The 17235-nt window shown below is 45.0% G+C and overlaps 1 protein-coding gene and 1 long non-coding RNA gene across 5 annotated transcripts in view; one reads left to right on the forward strand and one right to left on the reverse strand.

Moving 5' to 3' along the window:
* ELMOD1 (ELMO domain containing 1) overlaps positions 1 to 9020 on the reverse strand; it is a 44349-nt gene extending 35329 nt beyond the window's left edge. For 2 of the 4 annotated variants that reach the window (XM_064505068.1, XM_064505065.1), the window contains exon 1: positions 8446 to 8572. The gene's annotated coding sequence lies outside the window, so the exon portion shown is untranslated. Of the gene's footprint in view, positions 1 to 8445; positions 8579 to 9002 lie in introns of those variants that run through there. The other 2 variants (XM_064505066.1, XM_064505067.1) reach the window with 2 other exon arrangements.
* LOC135327172 (uncharacterized) lies at positions 8510 to 14868 on the forward strand. The gene is made up of 3 exons (XR_010387321.1): positions 8510 to 8575; positions 11306 to 11529; positions 12934 to 14868. It is a non-coding gene; the product is annotated as an uncharacterized LOC135327172 (long non-coding RNA).
* Positions 14869 to 17235: the final 2367 nt, after the last annotated feature.

Genomic DNA, 17235 nt, shown 5'->3' on the forward strand with positions numbered 1-17235 from the left:
ATCTCCAAGTGCTGTTTCTGTCTATAATGCTTCCATTCTTAACAAACAATTTATTTCTTCAGGAAAGTACATTTTATCCAGAAGAGGTCTGAGTAGATGAAACACCTGCTTTAAAAAAAAAATAAAAAATCTCATGCTTGAAAACTGCCTTCAATTCAACCCAGGGCAACATGGTGGGTGGGTTTTTTGGTTTGTTTTTTTGCGCTTGCTTCATGCATTAAAATAAAAGCATCATTTTTGGCTGTGTCTTATGAACTTTCATTTGACCTCTGATGTGCTCACACAGGAGAACAGCAGCTTCATCTGGTTGGCTCCTCTGTGCCTGCACAGTTTTCAGTTCAATGTTTCTAGTCTACTTGCTCTGTTTTCATACACACTGTACAACAGCTTGTACTGAGAGGAAATCTGTTCTAAATAAAACATCACACTTTGTAGCAACATTCCTCCAAGTTTAGGATAAATCCTATGAGACTGGATGCATCAAATCAAGAGACAGAGGCATCCTGGATTAGCTCCCAGACTAATTACCGCAGAAACTCCAAGTTTAAATAACTAAATAGAATTCCTATTTCCAAATCCAACTGATGCCCTTTTCACCTTCCTTTCTTGGTTTTCACCTCACTGTATAGATGAGAGGACGGAACAGAAACTGCTTCATCTTTATCCTTTCCACTTGCTACCAAAATTAATTGAATTCTAGATTTACTTCAGAGCCTTGCCAACTCCCAATACACAGTATAGCTTTTTGGGGAAGAAGCTTATCATCCTACCAATGGGTCAAATGCAGATCCTCAATGTCAATGGAATTACACTAGAGATGATTGCTCTGTTCTTTACCCTGCTTTTCCTTTATATTTACTTGGAACAGGTAGGATTAATTTAACCATCTGATTAATACAACCTCATACCAAGTGTCAGCATGAAAGCTCACAGAATGAAGGTCTCTCACACTTACTTGGTTAACAGCTGACAACAAACAAAGGAAGAACACCAGAGGCATCAGGACAAAGGCCGAACAATCCTTTGAGGCTAGGGAAAGATAAAGCAGTAGGTTTGCCCTGAAATTTGGTGAGTGTTAGACATAATTCACACTGCTCTAACAGAAAATTGCTTGATATGGTGCCCAGTTTTCCCATCACTGCACCCAGATTACTTTGACATGTGACAACTTCTCCATTGACTTCCAAGGCACACAGGTAAGAGTAGGTGCTTAAGAGTTTATTCCTATCCTTCCGTAATTTTATGGACCTGTTATTCTCTAACCCAGGATTCAAGAATAACCAATTCCCATGAAGTAAGCCAGGAGGACGATGTCAAGAAGCACCGTGTCTGCAAGACACTGAACCTCCTATGATAAATATTATGCACCAACTGTTAGCTGCCTGGGGTCCTCCAATTTGCAGAGGGACAACAATAAATGAGCAACATACTGAATCTGTAGTCGAGATGACTTAAAACAAAGAAACACACCACACACAAGCGCACATGCACACACCCCTCACCGCAGTTTTTCTGGAAACACCATGGCCTATTTCACCTCCTGTTTGCTGCTCAGTAAGACATTCTGCATCCCCGGAGAGGGAGAAGGAAACCAGGGCAACTCCAAGTATACAACCTTGCTGGAAGCTCTGGTTATGCACATGCTGCACAGAAAAGCATGCACAGGGTAGTCTGCTGGTCCCACCAAGGTCTGGGGAGAGGAGAGAGAGAAGAAAGAATCTACTTTCCCAAGCAAAGCAGAAAGCTTTCTCAAGCTGCTCTTATAAATACTGCAAACTACACACTTGGAGCAGGTTTAAGTCCTTCTTTAGGTAAGGAATTGAAATTGTAACATGGCCAGAAATCCCTTTAGAGGCATCTTTCCAAGCCTGCTATTCAAACAGGCCTGTGCTCCTGCAGTTACTTGCTGCTTCTTCAACTTGCAAGGGTCACAAATATCTCACCAATTTTTAGCATCCATTCACAAGGGTGCGAACAACTGTAAAACTAACTACATTTAGACCAATTTCACCCTTCTGTAGCTTAAGCTAACAATCAGTACCAAAATCAAGTACTGCTATCAGTGGCAGAGAAGGAAAGCTAGGATGGAGTTTGGTGATGGGACATTCAGAGCAAGGAGGGAAACAGTAACACAAACACCCCATTAACACAACCAGGTCAAAGGAAAAGGTGACGAAGATCTGCAGATGGTAGAAGATAGAAAAATGGTTTGAAGTCAGTAAAGGTGTGCTTGCCGGTAAGCAGGACAGATGAAAAAAGCTTTCGGGCTGGGCCCAGGAACCAGCCTTCTGTGGCAACTGTGCAAGGTGTCCTTTCTCAAGGAGTGGGAAAGAGGTCAGTAGCAAGGTGAGTTACCATGGTGTTATCCTTCCCTTTCCCACTTCCTACTGGGTGCTACTAGGTATTTGCTTTCTTTCACATGCTCAGTATTGGATATGAAGAGATGCTGACAAAGACTTGATGAGAGAAGAGTGAAAAGGAGGGAGAAGAACATAGGAAGAAAGAAGAGAGACATGAAGACCATTGGAAAATATCTGCGACAACATTACTCATGGGAAGAGGAACAAAAGCAGAGCCAGGGAGAATACAAACTAGGACAGGATGACTGACAGCATTACCATAACAGCACTCATTCTTAACACAACGCAACATGGAAAACCTTCCTCCCCCACATCCTTTGCTACTTAGAATACTTAGAATACCTAAGGTAAAGTGATAGTTAGAAATACCGTTCAAAGCAAACAAGCAAAACATTTTCAGACCCCCTGCAGGTACACCGATAACTCAGTAATATAAACTGATGGCATCCTTGAGATGGTAACCTGAATGATACAGTACAGTGCGCAGACCCAAATTTTCTCCCAATTTCAGGGGCATCCTTTGTTTGTTTTTGATTGAATTATTACCAGTGTTTTTCATGCTTTAGAGCTTCTCCTGAATTGCTTGGCTTGCATAAGGTGCTAACTGGACATTCAAGATGCACAAGAACAAGAACTCCTTGCTGTGCTGCTCAACCCACCCACCCAGGAAAAGAAGTAGCCCTCAGAGTTGTAACCATCCCTGCATTATAATAAATAATGGGGGGTGGGGAGAGAAGGAGATGAAAAGCCACTCCAGCTGAAACAGTCTGTAGTATCAAAAACTAATGCTGAAATATTTTTCTCTTCCACAAAGAAACCTAAATCTAACACCTTTCACACATCTCATTTGCATATAGGAGCCTCCTATACAGGGCTCCAAGATCAGCATTGTGTAAAGATAACAAGCTTCGACCCAAGAAACTTGTACTGCAAGGGTCAGGACAAACAAGGCTCAAGGAAGAATACTACTGTCTCACAGCTCCCTGGAGATTTCATCATGGCCCCTCACCGGATGGTAGGGGCAGGCTGTATGGCCTTTGCTTTTCTTCTTCTTTTTAAATTTGTGCCCAGGGTATGTCCTACTCCCCACATCATCTTCTAGGAGCACTCTCATCTCCCTTCCTCACTCTTCTCCCATACTCAACTGGCACAGCAAGAAATCATCTTCCTCCTTCAATCCATCTGTTCTCCTCAAGCTGCCCTGACACTGAGAGTGTGAAGGCCTAGCAAGCCCAAATTTAACAAACCCTACATTGATCTTAGTGTTGCACATAAGCACAACCTGTTTGATGGCTCACATCCAAGTCAATATTGATAAGCATGTAGCTTTGTGAAGGCAAAGTGGGAAGAGGGAATAAAGCACTTCCTCTTATGATCTCCCTACTGGAGCTATAGAAAAGGAGTATGGCTTCCACGGCCACCGGACCACTTTGTACTAGTGTTCCCATTCCTACTATCTGCCAGCCCACCTGACTGTGCTGTTATCAGTACGGTAACTAATTATTGCCACACCATGGGGAAGAAGTCTCAATACCTGAAGGATCTTGGAGAACAACAGAAGGTAGAGATCCTATTGTTTTTTATAAATGGTAGGACTACTATTACAAAACAAAACACAACAAAAAAAAGATCAGTGGCAAAACTTATTTAATCGCCAGTGCAGCCTGGAACTGGCCACAGAAGCCCCATGCCCTATATGCTGATTCTAGCAGTGTCACGATTTTAGGATCCTAAGGAACTTACCAACTTGCTTTCAGCAGACTCGGACATAGATGCGCAATATGCACTGATGTGGCAGATGGTTTATACAAAGGAAGAACTCCTGTTTTGTGAAACTATGACCCACTTGTACACAGTCCTAAATAGGCATTCTTTACAGAGACAGACTTTCTTCCTTTTGCACCTTCAAAAGATATCAGTTAACTGTAAAGGAGTGAATTAGGAGCATGGCAAAACCAGCAATGGAGACAGGACCTCGTATGGCTCATTTCTTTTGTCTTTGGACTGTTACTTAATCTCTCTGCCTCAGCTGCATTCTCTGGGAAGGAGGATGCTTTCCACACAAGCTACAGCTACATCAGCAAGTAGCACAGAGCAATAGAGTGGATCTGTTGAGCAAAACAATTGGTGCCAAGTACTTTAAGTCAAAACCACATATATTTTTTTTGGGGGGGGGTGTCTGTTTAAGAAAAAATAAACAAAACCAAAACAATTGTCCCCAGCCTGATATACACTTTGGACTAGGTCCAGCCTGGTCCCTTGAACTGCATGCCCATTCGCAGTGGGTGCATCAGGCATGCTCCCACCTCCCACAGCTGATCCTCCAGTTATTCTCCTGTGCTCCAAGACTGATCACAATGGAAGCTGAAGAACAGAGAGCAGGCACAATTAGGACACTTGCTTTAAAAACAAACAAACAAACAAAAATCCATGCCACACTGAGCTAAAACATTAATGTCTAGTGGGAGACTGAAAACACCCGTGAAGTATTCCAGATACAATTATACTGGGTGGGGGGGGGGGCGGGGGATAACTCTCAGCAATGCAGTTTCCCATGGACACAGTAAGCAGGACTGCAGTATCCTGCCCTGCCTAAGCCTGCTCTAACAAGTTGCAGTTTCACCTGTCCAGTTTGCAGGTTGTTTTAAACTCCAGCCTTCTTGTTTCCTGCGTGTCTCCTACTCTTCAGGCTTCTCTGCAAGCCTGTGACTACCTGGTTGAAATCTAATGGAGCGCTCAGTCTGAGGAGCTACATCCAGCTTAGCACACAGCAAAAAAACACAGTCAGTACCTATATTAATAAAGGTACTGGAAGCTATCTTTCTGAAGGGCCTCTCAGCTATAACCGAAAAGGACGAGAAGTATTTGCTCATGTTTTGTGGAGAGGGAGACAGCACTCCACGATAAACTGCCAGAAGTATTTTAAGCTAACATACTTGGTGTGGGGCTTTTAATTGGTTTTATGCCATAGGGCACGAGATGAGAACTGCTCACTCAATTACAGCTGGGAAGTATTTTTAAGAAACCAACATCTTTCACACCAGACTCAACGAGAATCTGAGAGCTCCTACGGTGGGACTCCCGCATTAGGTTCATTGGAAGAGTTCAGTTCTCTCATATCGAGACTGCTCTGAGACCTGAACCAGCACAAGGCAACTGGAGATGGTCTCCAGAGGATGTGTCAGATACTCAGGCTGGATGCGAGCCAAATTGCTAGAGTAAACATATCTCTCTCTCTCTCTTTTTTTTTTTTTAAGGCAGTGTCAAGCAGGTTAGTTTACCACTGAACAGCTTGACTCTGCCTTGAAAAGGAGGAGCGCTCACGCAGTCCTCCGCACAATCGACGAGTGGCTCAGGAAGCTGCTCCTTGCTGCCTCTGCCATCACACTACTCTTTCCACAGCCTGGCAGCAACAAGCAGAGTTTCCACGCTGGGGCTCAGACACCGCCGTGCTTCTGGCACAGACTAGGCGAGTGCTGCGGTGCGGCACAGCTCACCACTTGAGCTTGAGTTACATGGATGCTGAAGATGTTAAGCCTGAAACATGGCCTCAGTGCTTCACTACCATAGATGTTCCCTGCATCGCATCTCTCTACATTATCCTCATTTTTCATTTTATTTTTCTCACTTTATCCTCCTTTCCTTATTTAGAATTTTACCATCTGGCTTCCTTCCCAGTACTCCAGCAAGACAGGAGGAGAGTTTATTCTTCTCGTCTCCTTCCCAAAGCTGGGATTCAAGAATAGGATAGTCTATGCAGTCTTTTGGCCCACGCCACTGAGCAAAAGAACAAGTGTCAAATAAAACAAGCTTTCCAATCAAAAAGGCTGAGCAGATGCTCATGGGGAAAAAAAATTATATATATAGCCTCATGAGCCAAAGGGCATTAAATCCAACAAGATTTGATCACCAGACAGCCCTGATGTGCTCTTGTAATTTTCTGCTAGCACTTCAAATGACCCCCTGGGAAAAATAAGCTTGCCTGGCTGTGTATACCACATATGTGCTGTCTCTACAGCTAAACAGAGTTTTCGCTAACATTGGTTACAGCTGATCACAGCTTAACTTGTACTTACAAGTTCTCTCTGGGCAGCTTTAAAATACAGGATGCTTTAAATACTAGCAGCATTCTGGAGCCCTCCATACACTCGCACTTGCGCGACAGCCCTTGCCCTGCCTCCCTCCCTGTGGGGCTACATTCCTGCAAGCAGCAGCAAGAAGCTGTGCAGGGGGGATGATGGATAACAAAATAACCACCTACTGCAACACAGCCCTGAAGTCTCCCAGCTTAAGTATAGCTTAGCTCAACCTGCTGTCATTCCAAGGCAAGGGTAACAGGGGAGGGGGGGGAAAAAATCTTGCCTCAGAGAGAAATTCTTAGGTTCACAAGAATTAAGTTAGCCAACGTGATGCTGCCCCTATAGCTGTAGTGCAATAAAGCGCTGTCTCACGAGCTGAGCAGGCAAAGGATTCATAAGCACTTTGGTTATATGCTCAGCTGTAGCAGGTTTTTACATTAGAAGAACATGTTTTACTTTATTCCAGTGAACCAGTAAGAAAGTTATCAAATGTGTTCTGTTAATGCTTGATTTTCCATTGTTTAATGCTTTCCTGGAAGTTTTTTTTGCTGATTTTCTGTCAAGAATGATGCACACAATATCTGAAGTTATCACATGATTTCTTTCTTGAAGATCAGAGGCTTCCTGATCTGAGAATCTGTTAGGCTTGGCAATAAGTCTATTACTACAGCAATGTGGATTTGCATTAGTCTTGGCTGAAATATCACTTATAATGATATGCAAATTATAAGGATTGAACAAGCCACAAAAGATATTTCTAGATGTACCTCGACACACAGCCTAGGCAGGCAGTTACCCACATTTAAAAGGGGGGGGGGGGGGGAGAGAGAGAAAAGCAGCACCTCCTAGGACTCACTAAGTCTCTCCTGGGTAGTAACCTGCTAAAAGTGCTAGACTTATGTACGCAATCCATATTAAATTACTCCACCTAGATACTGTTCTCATCTCCCCGAGATGGTCTCAGCACCAGCACACACACAACTGCTTCAAGTATTCATGGCTCTAGCGGTAGAAAACAGGTTTTCCTTGAACACGCATAACTAGATGTTTGAAACAGAAGGCAAACAGCAACCTTGCTGCAGCGCATGGGGATGATGCAGGATTTGAGAGATGCATAACTATTTCTTCTATTCTAGTTTGCTTTGGGGTAAGCCTGAGTAGCCGGGGGGGGGGGGGGGGGGAAGAAGCACGAAGACCTGGATTTACCAGAGCACGCAAGTGGTAGAATAAATCCCTTTCTTTCTAAAATGGCTCCTTTGTTTCAAACGCCTTTGTCACACGAGCGGCTCGTTGCGACCTGCCGAGCTGACCGCGGCGGGACAGAGGGTCGCCCTGGTCCCCCCCCCCCGCACACGCTCCGGCGACCGGCGCTCTGGAAGCGGGAGGAGCAGCAGCGGCGGCGGCGGGGGGACAGACAGCAGCACCCGGCACCGCCAGCGCCGGTCCTGGAGCTCGCTCGGAGGCAGCTGCAACTTGAACACACAGCGACCGCGTGGGGAGAGGGAGGAAGAGGAGCGCCGTTAGGAGGACGAGTAAGACCCCAGGCGGGTCCCCGCGGCGGGGTGAGGGGCCCCGGCAGCCCACGGACAGCGCCGCAGGGCCCCGACGGCAGGCGGCGAGCCCGGCCGGCCCGGCGCACACTGCGGGGCCGCGGAGCCGCAGCGCCGCGCGCCTGGCGCCAGCCCAGACCCGGCCACTCCCCCCCCCCCAAAAGAAATGCAAAGGAGGGATAAAAAAAAAAAAAAAACCTCTCCCCCCCCGCCCCCCCCCCCCCGAGGCCGCCAGGTCTGCCCGGAGAGTCCCGAACCGAAAGGGGCAAAACTTCCCTCCCCGGAGGCGCCGGCGGGGGAAGGCTGCGGGGCCGCGGCCGCCCGCCCCGCTCCGCTCCCGCCGCCCCCGGCAGCCGCCTGCCCGTCGCTAGGCGACCCGCCGGGAGCCGCCCGCAGAGCCGAGCCGGGCCGAGCCGAGCCGAGCCGGCCGCCAGCGCCGCCGCCGCCCGCACTCACCGCTCCGGGCCCTACAGCGCCATGGCGCGGCCCCGCCGCCGTCCCGGGCCGTGGTCGCCGGGCGGGCGCGGGCTGCGGCGCCGCCGCGATCTGGGTCAGCGGCGCCCCGCTCCTGCTGCGCCCTGCGAAGGTGAGGAGGAGGAGGAGGAGGGAGGGGGAGGAAGGCGGGCGGCGGTGCCGCCTACCGGCGGGCGGGGGGGCCGTGCCGGCCGCCGAGCCGCAGCCTGCGGGCCGGGCCGGGACCCAGGGCGCCGCCCGCCCCGAGGGGCCGCGGCCGCAGCGCGGTGCTGGTCCCTGCTGCTGCCCGCGCTCGTCCGGGGCCGCCGGCTCGGCCCTGCGGGGCCCCGGCTGTTCCGCGGGTGCCGCTCGCCCAGGGGCCCTGCCGGAGGGACGGGGGGGCCTGTCCCCCCGAGGGGAGGGCAGCGCAGCGGGCCCCGTGCAGCGCCCCCGGGCCTGCACCTCTTGCCCTCCTTCCAGCCTCGGCTGTCCCCAGATTGAGCTACCTTTCCGAGACCTTCCCTCCCCTGCTCCCTGCTTTTGCCGAGGAGAGGCGATACCTGGGCCTGTGGCTGACAGGGGACAGTTAGGGGATGGCAGCAGAGCAGGGCACATCTCCTAGGGGTTATGGTCACAGCTGGCTAGGGCAGCATCGCTGCGAGGCCACCTCCTACCCCCGCATCTCATCCCACCCACCCATCGACAGGCTCAGGTCCTTTCCTCCGCAGCAGGAGAGCCCGAGGGCTTTTGATCAAAGTTCAGGCCTGCTCATCCCAAGCCTAGGCATGCCCGCCTGTTTATACCGCTCTCCCCTCCAAGAGGGAAGGGACTGCTGCTCCTCTGAAGCATCCACAAGAGCATCTGAAGTTGCCCAGTGCTATAACTGCAGCCAGTAGGCAAATAGTCTGCCTTTCTGTTTGTCATTACTGCTTCGTGCACCTCTCCAGATGAGGCTTTGAAGCTGTAAGCAGGCTGTGGGGCCATGCTGCCCCCCCCCCCCCCCCCCTTGTCCAGGAGATTCTTAATCATTACTTGTCCTTTGAAAATGCTAATTAACCTCTTTTTCAAAGAGCTTCCTGTGCTGGACCTGAAAATTGCTTTCTGCATGCTTGTTGAAGGGATATGTTTTAATTTTCTTCCAAGTCCCCTTTTTTTCCAGTCATTTTGAGTCCATAATCAACTATTGAAGAAACATGATGAAGACATTAAGGTCACCAAGCCAAGCACTTAATGACTAAGAAATGCTGTCCATGTCTTGCACCCAAGGCAAGAGAGACTGCTACTTAATCCTCCCCTTCAACTAGAGCTGTATAGATCCTCTTCCACTTCATGACATTGCTATGCCTGATGCACCTCACTGGCAGATATTTTGATCTGCGGAGCTGACTGAAAAGCAGGGACAGGCTAAGCAGCTTCTGCTCTCCACTAGCTACCAAGGCCAGAGGAACCCCACCAAATAGCTGGTTTCAGACTGCAGCTTAACAACTGCATTTGTCTGCATCGTGTTTTGCACACTGAAGTAAGGCTTCAGCCTTAATTCCATGCATTAATGCAACCAGAAAACTATTTCCATCTCCTTCTCCTCTTGCGCTAAGGTAGTATTCTCATTTCTAGATCACAATTTTTTTGTTTGGTTGGTTTGGTTTGTTCCTCCCCCCACCCCCGAGATCCTTGCTCCCAGTTCCTGTGCCTGCCAGGAACCGCTCCAGCACTACACAGGAGGAGCACTGCATCCCCAGATGGATAAAACCTAGTACTGGTGAACTTTTCCACAGGTTTCAGTAACAGAGTTCAAATATGCTTCGCCCAAATAGGTGCGCACTGAACCCTGTAAGACAATTCATCCACAGTTGCGCAAGATATATCGGGAGCATCAAAAAAGACAGATCCATGCTACAATATTAGCCTCCCCCCAACCCCCAAGTGCCATACTTGTGTCCACAAATGTGGAAGAATGTAAAACATAGGCTGGAAAGGACCACTGATTCTAGTCCCTTGCTCCTGCAGCAAATTTCTATAAGCTGCTGTAGACCATAGTTAATCAGTCTTCAATGAAAAAGGAAAAAAATAGATAAAAAACAACAAAAAAAAATCCCACCCACACAATTAGGTTTCTCTCTTCTGCTACAGTTGCAGGTGGCTGCCTGAAAATCCCATTTCCCTGATAGTTAGAAGTCTAATTTTCAGCCTAATATTATTCATGGCTAAATCACACTTTTGGCCCATAGCCATCCAGTTTGGGGCATTTCTTCTTTGTAGTCATTTGCAACTGATAGCTTATGGCAAGAGTTCTTGTTAATCTTGAAAAACATGGCCTTGCTCTTTATGTTGTTGCCGTGGAGGCGAGAGTGACAAATGCAGAATCATCCAGCTCTCATACAACATTTCAGTCCCCCTTTTTGTTAATAGCTCTTCCAGCTTTATCTTGCCAAGAAGTTTACTTAACACATTACTACTTCATGTGTTAAATTCGGTCCTCAAGTAACTCTGTGAAAGCCATTGGTGCTGTAGGCTTTTTTCCAGCATTGCGTTGCCAGAGCAAAAACCTAGCTATATGGGTTACCTGGCAGCGTTTATGCTGTTCCTCTCCAACTTAATTAACAATCTCCCTGTAGCATCAGGGCACACGCTTTCCTGAAGCAGCAGCTCTAGCTTTTCCCTGAACAATGCTCTTGTCTAGAAAAGCAGTAATCCTGTCAAAGGAAAACACCATACTTGCCTAGTTATATTTGCCTTTGGTAAGGTCGTGTTATAGCTTATTCCATTTTCCTTCACATCTTTAGAGCAGATTTTGAAATTTTTTAACCCTAATTTAAGGGACCAATAGTCCCTTATTAAGACCAATAATGTTTGTGTTTTCCAGATGACCTTCTGCCAGTTCTTTGAAGTTAGGTGATACATTGCTAATCTATCAAACAGTGCCATTCCCAGCTTGATAACACCTGACTTGTCAAACACCTATCCGATCGCAGTCTGAGGGACCCATTCACTCAATAGCTTGGGATGGAAGTTACCTGTACCGCCATACCTCTCACGTTCAGCATCATCGTTCTCATCAAAGTTGGAGTCAGGAAGAGTATTTTAAAGGTAATGGGCACAGATTAAAAACCAAACAGCTGTTATGATTATAAACAGCTAGAAAACTTTTTGCTATGCTGTACTTCCCTAAAAACAATGCAATTCTTTTTAACTTACAGCAAGTGGAAGAAGTTGTGCCTTATAGTAGAAATATTGCCTGTATTTAGAAGCAGCAGTGAAATATATATTAGAAAAATAGATACAGGATCCTACTAGTTGAGCACTGTCACACTTTCCTAGCAATAGCTCACAGAGCCTGCTGTGAGTAATAAAAGCCAGCAAGGTCACCTGCATGATTAATTTAGTGTTGAAAGAAGGTGACAGGGACAGCAAAAACAGATAGCAACAGACCTAGCTCAGATATTGGTGAAAAATCAAAAACTCAAGTTGCTTTTTATTTTGGATGGAAGTCCTTGTTGTACAATTTACTGATAAGAGACAAGGCTGACAGCAAGCCTGCAAGCTGTGTCCTTGTGAAGAACCTCATGTGGTTCTGAGACGTTCCAGCACCTTTCTTTCCTCAGGAAAAGTACCACCCAAGTACCATTACATGCATATGTGAAATTACTCTTTGGCTAATATTTTCTTAGAAGGACAGAAAATATTTCATTTTGTTTTCTTTTTAACAAAAATATTTTTCATTTTGTAATAAACAGACAGTGGCAGAAATATTTCACTTATATTTGTATTCAACTACTTAAAACAGAGAAGAAAAAGAACATATTTTGCATAACACTGGAATAGCCATAAAAGTTGTAATAAGAAATTATAAGGAAGGAGTAAAAAAAAACCCTCCTGTTTACATAAGGGTTTTTCTTACCTCAGTTTTAGAAGCCAATAGTTTGGATTATCATTCTGTTTACTCCTGGTCTTACTCAGGACCAGACAGGGTCCTCTCAGCATAAATTAAAACCTTCTCCAGCTGCTTTTAATCCTACCCACTAGCCCTGGGCTTTAGGGGACCTTTTGTCAGCTGGGCATTGTCAGGGTGTGATTGACACAGCCATGTCTTTAATCATGCTGCTAGCACTTTTCCTGGGCCGGGACCTGTGGATCAGCTAAGAGTTTTTATTTTTTGTTACTTTGTGGTTGATCTTCTGGCTCTGTTAAGCCAGGAGTGACTTAATCCAAGAGGCAATTCGTGACAGTGCTGTGCATTTAAAAGAAAATTGCTGTAATGGAAGCATACTGCTAAGTATAAAGATACTTGTGATATCAAAGGAACAATAGCAGATTAAGTACTGTAAAACCAACTGCTGTGTTTTTTTATTACTTTCACTGAGCTGAACACACTTTTTCACTCGTGGGAAAAAAATGTGTATTAAAACAGCTATACCTTTCTCCTAGTACCCCTGCCTACTGAAACACATCAAGTCTGATTTTAGTTTAAACAGCTATTTGCCCTCACTCTAGGTGGAAATGCATCACACCTCTTGTCATTCAGAAACCTCTGTGTTTATATGAAACTGTGCACGGCCTTGGCATTAGACCTCCACAAGGGAAGACCAAACACTGGTATGTGGTGAAATGGAGGCTTTCCGGAGCCAGCAGCAAAGAGATGGCAGAAGAACTCTGTAATTTGTGAATCTGATGCTAGGACTTCTCTCAAGATGTTCAGATAGGAATCAAGCTCAGATCACCCTTGGTGTATGATGCCATTGAGCAAATGTCCAGCTGTGCCTTCTGGGAGGTGTCATATGGTCCGGTCTGAACAGGATGTTCAGGTAAAAGTGTAGCGGGGAGGACAACGCTTGGCTGAACCCAAGTCATCAGTACTCTATGTGCATGCAAGTTCCTTGATGAAAAGAAGTTCAGCAATGATCATTGCAGGGGAGGAATCTGAAGTCTGTGAGCAGGAATCATGCAAGAGGTATGCTAGCCGTTGTTAGCTCTGTAGTGAAAGGTGTCTATAGTAAATTGATATCTGGTTGCTGGACTGTACTACAAATGCAGCAGGACAGGTGCTCGCAATACAGTTCTTGCTCCTATTATCATGGTAGCCAAGAGCTTTGATGTATCTGCCTGGAGATCTATAGTTTATTTTGAATACATAAAAAGAGATATAAGAGATATGGAATCAGTCCCTCCTGAGGATCCATGAGAATCTAGAAATGTGCACTAAATATCTGGGCATTTGCTTATGTGTAAGAATCATTGCACTTTGGAGCCTCTCATCTGAGAATACTCATGTGCAAATTGGGTTAGCATCTTTGTTTATGTCTGATACTGCACAATGTTCTTAGGAGCCTCTGTTTTCACCCTATGTAATCATGTAATCAGGCTGGGATTTACTGGATGGGATTTGGGGTCTGTAATTCACTCATCCCCATTCCAAGCAGTGCCCAGGCAGTGAGTACAATCCTGAGTTATGTGGTGCAGTCAGGTATTCCCTTCTTTGGTGTCCATGTGCATTCAGGTAGGTGCTGACTGCACTCCTGGGAGCTGCGTACTTGATGGGTGTACGGGTACTTACCTGCATGTATCTCCCTCCCCCCACCAAATGCACGCCTACAGGTGAGCTGCAGAATGCCATAGAAACGTGCTACATAGAACTGTCCTGCTGTGGTAAAGAGAAGGATGAGATGACAAAATACATTTCGAATCTTTAACTTATCTAATTTTGGTTTTTTTAAGAAATCTGCTTACCCTAATTAAAAAGAGAACACAGAGAAAAGAATTATTTTCTTGCTGTTTGTGGAGTCATTTTTATTCTTGAGATCTGTCTCCACACTCTACTTTGAAATACTGAAAGAGCTGTGATTTCTTTGTGCCTAGCTCAGGACAAGTATCACGTACAGAAATTTCTGTGATGGTGTATTACATGACTGGCACACTGGTGTTATAGCAACTAAAGCAGCCTGCACACAGCCCTTATGACCCTTTCTTAACCTGCTCTCCTAGTCATTTTGTTCATTTACAGCACCACACTTCATTTCACTCATATTCCTTTCACTGAAGATGCTGTAAAATTTAACACACAAGACAATAACCAAAGCATGTAGATGATGATAACATGAGAGATGATGTGTGTCAGGCTTACTCATACAGACTTTAGAGAGATGACAGCTAAGTGAAGCAGTCAGTATGCTCATTTAGTTTCCCCATTTCTGGGAGTAAAGAATTCTACTGGAAAGGACTTTGTCTTCATATGAATTAAGAGCATTTAATGCTATAATGCTTTAATTTAAATTGTTCTGTTTGTTTTTGCTGTATAGAAAGAGATTTGCAAAGCAAAACAAAACAAAAAACAGCATTGTAGACATGAGTATCAAATCCTGTATGCTAAAAATGCTTGCTTTTCTTTCATAATAAAAGTGAACAAACTCGAATATGCTGGTTAACATCATACTGTCTCCTGATCTTCTCCACTAAGATGTGTGCCAACCATATTTATGTATGCGTGAAGAAGAAAGCTTTGTATTTATAATAATTTTTTGAAACAAATACTCAACATGGGAAACAAAAAGAGACATGAACATTTCTTATGTATTCTTTTCATTCATCCTCTGTAATTAATCAGATCCACACTTTGAATGAAATGTAGCCTATGCATTCAAGGACTACAAAGTGTTACACAAGCAATGATTCATGAAGATTCACAACCCTTGGTGAGTTGGATAAATATTTATGAAAATGTCATACAGATTGGCACACTGAGTCACAGAGAAGTGATGTTTGTAAAAAAAAATCCACTAATTTTGCATGCTTCCATTTTTTGGCATATCCAGTCGAAAAATTTGCAACTTCTTTTTTCAGATGTGTTGAATATATGTACAGCTCCAAAGAAATCAATAACAGCTGAATTACATGAGCAGCAAGTGGGGTGCCCCAAATGACTGGTCACATCTGATACTTTTAGCATAAATACCTTGCTTATGGTTGAACAGCTAATCTTCTTCCTACGAACGTGAACCTATTGCAAGAGTACTGGCTGATGGGAGCTACTGAGATGATGCCTGCAAGAAGTTGAAAGGAAAAATCCCAGGCTGTGGCCTACATTGCATTATTTTCTCCTGTCTCATTGTAGGCATTGAGGAGGTGGAAGTGCAAAACACCTGAGAAAACTTTTAATATTATTTTTTCCCTGTATGTAAGCAATATTGTTCCCTTTAAAAATTAACTTTGCAGATGGTGTCTGGACTGCAATCACCAGATCTTTAAAAAGATATTAGTTAGTGAAGTAGGCAAATTCACTGCTTGATATTACATGATTGTCCTTGACACATTTACACCATGAGAAATGATGGTTTCCAAGGTTATGCAGGAAAGCAGAATGCCTGCCTGGTGTAGATAGCAAGAAGGATCCCTGTGTAGGGTTGCATTGCATTTTGAATGCCTACCAAATCCTAATTGCTTGTGACAGAACTGGGTTTTGCCAGGTTACTGTAAGATTCTGACTGTAGGGCCAGAAGAGAATAATATAACTAAAATAGGGATTCCAAAAAATAATACTTCCTGTCTCGTCATGGAAAACAAACCTAAAGAGCAAGAAGAGAATATAAAGTACATGCAGGCTTTGAAGAAGAGGTGATCATTTTCAGCCTTTGGAGTGTCAGACAAAACAAAGGTGTTTTGTTTAAATCTTTCTAACTAAGTTGCTTCCAAGGCCCAAATAAAATATTTGTTGCTGGGTTCAGTGATTTGTTTGGGAATCAGTAGTTTGTATGGTTCTTTCAGTACTTCATGTTATTCTTCTGATACCCCAGAAAGTGAATTAGACTAGGATAAAAAGACCTGCCCTTGACTTTGCCTGAAATGCAGAGAAAGAATCACCTGGGCAGTCAAAGTAGTATGTCCTGTTCAAGAGATGGCCAACAGAGGACTCAGTCATTTTTGGAGTAGTGTTTCCAGTGGTGATTTACGGACCATTAATTATCTCCAAGCCTAGAACAGGGAGTCCAATGACCTATCACGTAGTATTGTAGCTGAATAGTATTTTCAGTTAAAAGTCTGATGATAAAGGTGCATAGTGACCATCTGACAATGGTCCATTGGTCTAGCTTGCATGGGGACCCCTCTTGTAGAGCAGAGGAAATGCCAGCAGCATCCCTACAGCAGAGAAGACAAGGCTTTGGAAAGATTTAAAATCCTGAATCTTCAGTATTGCTTATGGCCAGAGAAAATTCAGAAAAGTAAAACTGAGGGCAAAGTAATTGCCTGCAGTGTGTTGCTTTATTCAGCATGTGGGCCTTTGAAGGCTGGGGACCATTCACTGAGAGGTTTTATGTGAGTGGAAAAAAAGTGGCTGCAGACAGCATACGAGGAGCTGCACTGGGAGCTGCTGGTTGATCTTTATGGATATTATGCCTTAAAGTAATTTTGCATAGGGAATTTACATCTCTTAGATTGTGCTTTACCCAAATGAGGAATTTTCTGTTTGTCAACATTTGCATGCACGTTTCAGGAACCTCTCAGGAGCTGGAGCTTTGTCCTGACAATACTGACCACAAAGGGTCTTCTGACCTGTGATGTGCACATTGTAATTGCAGTCATTTGTAGAAAAGTCACTGAACACGGACCCTTCCCTGGGAAGTGTTCCTAGCCATGTTTCTATCCATACACTAAATTAGCTGTAGTCAGAGCAACAAGAAGACATTTTGAGGCTAGGCTGCTTGTCAGTTTGGTTGCTTTATGCCCTTCCAGTAAACTTATTTTGGAGAAAAACTGTATGCAAAGTAAGATAATATGAGGGAACTCTTGTAGCAACAACAGAAT

This window comes from Dromaius novaehollandiae, chromosome 1 (assembly GCF_036370855.1).
Source record: "Dromaius novaehollandiae isolate bDroNov1 chromosome 1, bDroNov1.hap1, whole genome shotgun sequence".
In the NCBI taxonomy this organism is placed as follows: Eukaryota; Metazoa; Chordata; class Aves; order Casuariiformes; family Dromaiidae; genus Dromaius; species Dromaius novaehollandiae.